Source organism: Mus caroli, unplaced genomic scaffold (genome assembly GCF_978045245.1).
Source record: "Mus caroli unplaced genomic scaffold, Mus_caroli_1 scaffold_4, whole genome shotgun sequence".
Taxonomy (NCBI): Eukaryota; Metazoa; Chordata; class Mammalia; order Rodentia; family Muridae; genus Mus; species Mus caroli.
This window is the reverse complement of record NW_028227259.1, coordinates 66,868,702-66,876,517: the sequence shown is the minus strand read 5'-3', so window position 1 is coordinate 66,876,517 and position 7,816 is coordinate 66,868,702.

The window sequence follows — 7,816 nt, the reverse complement described above, 5'->3', positions numbered from 1 at the left end:
TTTGTTTTGTTTTGTTTTGTTTTCTTGCATAGAAAAGGAAATATAGAGATGGAGATATGCTGATAAGGATGTGGGACAAGTGAACACACGGTTTTTATGTGGGTACCACTTCTGCAAGTCCGAAGGCCTGTGGAAAAATTACATCTGTGTGTGAGGTGGGATATCCAAGACAGAAGAAGAGTTTGGGGAGGGAAGTTGGCCCTCAAATCACAGGATGGTGTCAACAAGGGGGAAAACCATCTCTCTGTCACCTCTGGCTCCAGGCAGGAAAGTAAGATGTGGCAAAATGATCCTCTGAGGAACCTGTCTCCTGAAACCCAGTCTCTTTATGGTGTGGCTCTTTCTCTGGCTCAGTTGAGGATGCTCAGAGGGCAGGGTGGAGGCTGAAGGGATGGGGAGCACAGCTGGGGGGTGGAAAATGCCTACTTCACTGCTGTCCTGTTTGTAGAAGACACTTCCCGTTCTGAGTGACGCTTTCCCTCTGGGGTGATTCCCATTACAATAACAACTTCCTCGTATCCTTTGGGGTCCCTCCTCAGCACCCTTCCAAGTGAGAGGAGAATCAGCCCACAGGTGAATTAGTGGGGGGAAACTGAACACGCACAGCCTTGCCCCTTTCCTTTAAGGAAGGGTACAGGAAGCATGGGTACAGAGCTTCACTACACACACACACACACACACACACACACACACACACACACAGAGGCCTGCGGGAAGGGGAGGCGTGGTCTGGCCTTGTTCTATGGGTAGGAACAGACAGAACCTGAGTTCAGCCTTAGGAAACCCTTTGTCCACAGAGATCTCAAGTGATGACTTGATCTCTATCTGCCTTTCTCCTTTGTTCTCCACTCTCCCCTCCGTTGTCTCACCACCAAAGCTGCCACCACCATCACCATCACCATCACCACCACCACCACCACCACCACTGCACAGAAGGTTCAAAAGAGAAACTGGGAAAAGCAACAGTATTGCTGCCCTGGAAACTATACCATCAAGCAAATGTGGCTCATGGAATGAGCTTCTCAAAAACCATTCCTTCTGAAACATACGCCCCCAACACAAGAAACAAATGGTTTTCGATAGCACTTAATAATGTGTGGGGTTGGGGGGAGGGAATCCGTTCTTCTCGAAGAGAATAACTGTTGCATAGAAATGAGAACCAGACCCTTTGATGGACGTGTTCAAGCCCCAGGACCTTACTTTCGCAATTCAGACGGATCAAAAGCACAAGGCGAGCGTTTCTTCAGATCTTTCCAGGATTCCACTGTTTTCTATCTGGAAGCAGCAATCACCACACGCACTGCTTCAAGCCTGAGAAAATGCGCCCCCCCCCCCCCATCATCTCAATATGTGAAGAGTCGGGCAGAGCAGCGACCATGCTGTGAAGGCAGGAGAGCACTCGCCACGGCACATTCCTGATGGGTGAGGGAAATGCCCCAGCCGTAGAGCAAAAGCAGGTGTTGGCACCCGGCGCCTGCTGCCCCGGGGTTCAGTCTTCAGCTTTCTCTCCAGCTTTCTCCGTGCCAAAGTGTTGGTCTCTGTAATCATTTTAGAAATGGTCATTATCACCTTCCCCGGCTGTTTCAATCTTCATCATGCAAATCGAAAAACATTGGGCTTGACTGACAATCTCTCTTTGCAACTTCTACTGAGTGCTTACGGAGCCGTCGTCAGCCCAGTTGGTGAGGACAAAGCCCATCCGTGAAATTTGCTCTTACAATTCAACTAGAGTGCTCTCTTAAGAAGCAGAGGGATGGAGGTTGTTCGGAGTGGGGAGTGGGAATTGGAATCTGTGGGAAGCTAAAAATCTAAGGCTGGAAAGTGGGTGGGGACTTTGTTGGTGGGGGTGGGGGTGGCGCTGCCAAGCCTGGAGCTTCTGTGTGGTCCTCACGAGGTTCTGCCTATGGCGAATGACCTCCTATCTCACATTATCCTGGCAGTTGTTTAAAGTGCCCAGAGGGGACTTTTTTCTTTTTCTTTTTTCCCAAGAAGCAAACATTCCCACTTCACCCCACCCCCAGTCAGATGACAACCCACAGAAGTAAATTTCATTAAAAGAAAGATTGGGTGCGGATAAAACGGTGGAACTCCAATGGGGGCCTACGCCAGTCAAACACTGTCATCCCTGGGCTCTGTGAGGGATAGGAAGGTGTCGTCTCAATGTCTTTATTCACTCAGCACTGCTCATTGTCTTGAGTCTGGCAGCCAGGCCTTCTCTCTCCCTCAGCCTTCATTCCCATCCTATTGTTGAGGCCTTTCTGAGCTGAAAGTAGGGACACTCTGGTGACCAGATTCAATCCTGACCTTCATGGGGTGCACAGCTTCAACAATGCAACTGGCTTGAAAATACACCACCCCCCTCCCCGCCCAGCCTCACTCCATTTTTCCCTGAGCCCACAGTGAGTGTAAAAGTTATATCCCAAACCTAGCCTTGATCTTGGGGAAATTCAGGTAAAACAGGATTCCACTGACACAGACTTGAAATTCCAAAGATGGAGAGCTTCAGGCTGGAATGATCTGAGAATAGAAAGGCTAACTAACCCACTGCAGAGTGAAGGAGAAGGGGTGTCGCCATATCACAGAGGACACCATTGTCATCCGAAGATCATGGTCAGTCAACACAGCTTACTGGAACTGTTGCCAGTTCTGGCACACAGCAATTTAAACACCCCCCACTTCATAGATTTGTTGTAAGAGAGTTTAACTTTGAACTCAAAGGTTGACTTGGGGAGTGGCGGATGGCTGAGGTCAAAGGTGCTTGCTGACAAACTTGATGATCTGAGTTTAATACCTGGGACCCACATGGTGGAAGGGGACAGTCATCTCTGCAGGTTGTCTTTTGACCTCCACACAAGCACTATAGCATCACGCACATGCACACACCACACACACACACATACACACACACACTTAATAGATAACAGATAAATGTGAGAATGAGCTGAGCTACCTCAAAAGTAGAGGAAGTGGGGTTGTACATCTGACACGGGCTAATCTACCTTTTCCATGTTTTTCATAGTGACATCTGGGTGCTCATAGTGGTCTTTGTCTTGAAAAGTCACAAACCTAGCTGACCTCCAGGCAGGTCTGAGTCTCTGGCCTTAATGAAACACTGCAGCTTCTCCGAGGCGCCTCCTCCTTATGGCAATAAGAGAGGGCTTAGTACTTAACAATCACGAGTGGCTTTTACTCAGGGTGTAAGAAGGTTGCTCAGATCCAGCTTTCACGCCCACATCCCAGCTGACTAAATGGAAGTCACCTGAAGACCAGATGAACCGTTCTTCGTTAGTGCCCAGTGATAACATAGTTGCCTGCTGCTGCAAAGCATGCTGGGAAGGTGGGTCTTGTTGCAAGAAGCCCTCTGCCAAGCTGATACCATGGCATCTTATTATTAGGGAAGAGGGAAAGGGTGATCCTGTAAGGCAATCTCAAATGCTGGGTGTGGGGTCTGATGATGACCCAAAGCCCTGAGCTCCCCAGGTACCTATGGCTACTTACTGATCTACATCTGGCTGCCTGTAAAACGTGCCCACATAGGAAAAAAAAAAATCTGTCCAGGCAAAGAGCGGTAACAGAATGTGGGGAGGAAAAGAGTTTTAGAGCCTCCTCCTTGTTCTGTCTCAGAGCCCCCTTTTTCATGTCCACAGCCATAGCCTTTACCCTCTGCAGCAGCCCCAGGTCCACATGGCGGGTGGTAATGAAGAGGTGCTTTAGCAGTCGGCTCTGCAGAGCCAGGCTTCACAATAGGAGCCAGGGCGCATCACAGGCGATTCGTTCTGCTGGTAAATCATTTCTACCACAGCGGTTAATGGAAATGCAGTTTTCATTACAGTAAGGAAATTGAAATCCCAGCCGCCCTTGGTGGGTTCCATCTGGCCATCTTTCATTTCTCATAAGACGTTGTGTTGTTTTCATTCACCCCTCAATTAACCTTTAGCTCGAAGGGCAGGGGAGGCCAGGTGATTGAAATCCTCAAGAACCTTTCACATCAAGCAAGAAGGAAGAGGGGCTAGACTTTTTTTTCTCATTTAAGGAGGAGACATTATCCTGGAGGGGAGGTTCCAGATGGGCTGCCTGAGTTGAACATCTGACAGGCATACAGAAGGAGGAGAAATGAAGGCAGAGTAACGGCAAAGTTTCCTGTGTCACTAAAAATTTCCCAGCTGTTTTCCCAGATGTATTCCCAGATAACATCCCCTGGGTGGGGAATATCTGAATATTATGAATGCCCCTGCCGTGGCCTGAAGGCTTATATCCACTGTGCCCAAATTCATGAATATCCTACCCATCCAAGTGGTCATGTTAACAGGTAGAGTCTTTGTGAGGACGCTGGGTCATGGGCAGAGCTCCATGTTCAAGAGAAGTGCCTTTAGGGACCCTAGGGAGATGCTTGTCTCTTCTGAGATGCAAGGGTGCAATAAGAAGAGGCCAAGTTTGAGCCAGGAAGGAGCCCTTGGCAGACATCAAACCTGTAAGCCTTTGTTGTTTATAAGCCACCCAGCCTAAGGCACTTTGTTATAGCAGCCCAAACAGGCCAAGAAATATCCTAGGACAAAATATGTTTCCAAATCAGTTTAGCTCTCTGAATTGCAACAATTTGTGGCTGTGTAAATTTTCTCCTTCATTAGAGACAAATGAGCTGAAGGAGGAAGCTACAGATTCTCTTCCCCTAGATGGTCTCTCTTCTGACTTTTGGGTCACATCTCAGCTCCCTGTGGCTCAGAGGACCCTTGCTGCCTTTCACTGTCAGCTTCTTCCTGGAAGATTTTATTTTTTTGCACCACCCACTCAACAGAGTCACAGAGCTAAGAGATTTGTGACAGAGAGAACATCTGCTCAGCCTCAGAAGTCAAAGTGCTGAATCTCATCGTTTTGAAAGAGAAAAGGCATCCTGAGACCAGTCTTAAGGTTTTAGTTTGTCTCTGTGGTTTCAGTCTCTGTGTTTCTTATAATTGGATAATTTTTTTTTCTGACTGCCTTTTTGTTTTTCTTTGCCAAGAGCTGATATTGTGTCAACCACTGTACTAGCTGGTTTTGTGTCAACATGACACAAGCTATAGTCATCTGAGAGGAGAGAACCACAACTGAAGAAATGCCTCTATAAGATAAGGCTGTGGGGCACTTTTTCAAATTACTGATTGATGTGGAAGATCCCAGTCCATTGTGGGTGGGGACAACCCTCGGCTGAAGGTCCTGGGTTCTATATTTAAAAAAAAAAAAAACAGACTAAGAAAACCACGAGGAACAAGCCAGTAAGCAGCAACCCTCCATGGTCTCTGCAGCAGCTCCTGCCTCCAGGTTCCTGCCTAGATCGAGTTCCTGCCACGGCTTCCCTTAATGGACTGTGATCTAGGATATGAAAGCCGGACAAACCCTTTCCTCCACACCTTGCTTTTGGTTGTGGTGTTTTAATGCAACAGTAGAAACTGCAAGGCAACCATTTGCAGTTTCCAGAACATGGCATGGGTAAAATAAGCAAGGCAGGAGAGTTTGGTTTTAGTAGACCACCAGAATCAAAGGCTCCAGAGTATGCAGGGGATGGCCCTGAATGCTCCAGCTATGACCACAAGGAAGGAGATGAGGACCCATTTGAGCAACCATGAAAGGAAGAGTATCTTTTCTACATTATGACACCCTCAGGAAGGGAATTGCCACAGTCCTCATTTCTTCAGAATGCCTCATCATCTTCTTCCCGCTCAATCCTCCTCTTTGGTGGAAAAATCTTGTGCTATGATTGACATCACTTCACAGGCCTCAGACCTAACTTAGTCCCTAAGAGAGCATGACAAAAAAAATTTGCAGGCAACATGGAGTCCATGCATGCAGGAATTGCATCTTTACAGTTGGGGCCAACACCTTCTTAAGCCTAGTAGTTGCCTGGCTGTTCACACCACAGGGGCATGGATCTGAAGGAAGGGAAGGGAGAAGTGAGGTAAGGGGGTAGGAAGCACAGAGAACCATAAGCTTCTGTAACAGTGAACTCTCAGATACCAAGGTTTAAAGAGGAAGGAAGGTTGTCTCTCTGTCACATAATAGTGATGTGAGCCGTATGAGTCTGTATGGAGGGTCCATATTCATTCATCAGGATTGCTGATTTTTTTGCCGTGTTATCATGGTAGAACCCTCAGGATCTAGTCAGATTAAGTCACCACCACACCCAGATATTGGACAACATAGAGGTGACATATCCCTGGTCTCAGGACCCAGGCCAAAAAGTGGCACCATCATGTCTACTTAGTCAACTTGCAAGAATACCATTGCATGGTCACACCTAGCTTCAAGGGAAGCTGGCAATGGATACCTAGCTTCAAAGGAAGCTGGCAATGGAGTCTACCTGGGAAAACATCAATCCAAATGGAAGAGGAGAGCAGACCTGGGTTCAAAGCCATTTCTTCCCATTGGTTTCAATGTTTGTTCAGCAAGGCCTCATCCTGCTTCCCTTGGCTCAGTTACTATCAGTTTTCTTCATTTAGACACTTCACTCTGGGATTATTTTTTCGGTAACTGCTATGTGTTAGAGGCTGTTGTCTGTCCTGGTAACCTAGCTGTGAACAAAACAGGCCAAGGAGTTAATTTTGGACTCAGATTCATTGCATGCTAGACTGCTAAGAAACTGTTCAATGACCTTTTCTTCTTATTCTTAACTAATATTCATCTTTATGTCTAATTTTTTTCAAATTGTTTTTCTTTAAAACATCCTTGGATTTAAATGTGCTTCCAGCCATAGAAGACCAGCATAGAAACCCACACATCTTAGTTGGAATAAAAAGAAACAAATGTATGCATACATCAAATGTAATGTTGATGTAAAATACAGACAGGACTGTGTATATTTATGTGCATATATGTGCATATATGTGTGTTGTGTGTGTGTGAGCATAAGTGTACCTGCAGATAGGTGGAGATCAAAAGTTAATGTCAGCTTTTGATACAGGGTTTCTCCCTGAATCTGGAACTTACCATTTTGGATAGAATAGCTGGCCAATGAACTGCAGAGATCCTTCTGTCTCTGCATCCTGAACACTGGGATTATAGGTATCTGCTATGTTTGGCTTAATTTTTTTTTTATGGTTTATGTCTAAGGTTTATGTGTATTGGCATTTTGCCTGAATGTAGATATGTGTGCCGTATCTGTGGGGGCCAGAAAAGTGCACTAGATCCCTGATACTGTGTGGAAATCAAACCCAGGTCTTCTGGAAGAACAGCTAGTGTTCTTAATTGCTGAGTTATCTCTCTAGCCCCCTTTCTTCTTTTTCTTTTCCTTCCTTCCTTCCTTCCTTCCTTCCTTCCTTCCTTCCTTCCTTCCTTCCTTCCTTCCTCCCTCCCTCCTTCTCTCTCTCTCTCTCTCTCTCTCTCTCTCTCTCTCTCTCTCTCTCTTTCTCTCTTTCTTTCTTTCTCTTTCTTTCAAGACAAGATCTCTACGTAGTCTGGGCTGTCCTAGAGCACTCTATGTAGACCAAGGTGACCTTAAACTCACAGAGATCTGCTTACCTCTGCCTTCTGAGTTCTGGGATTTGAGGCCGGCACCCTTACACTCACCTAGCTCATTTTGTTTTTAACATGTGCTCTAGGGGACCAAATTCCTGTCTTCATGCTTATACAGCAAGCAGGTTGCTGACAGAGCCATCTCCCCAGACCAGACGCGGGTGCAGTTGGAAACCCTCTCTGAGGATGTATCCTGTGAGCACAGATGGAATAAAAGGAGTGGCTTGTAGTTTATACTACCATGAAGATGACCATGAATCACACTCCTGCGAATAAATCTTTGTGTGTGCTTCTGAGGTTCTTTGAATCTATTTCTGGTGCGGAGTTAATG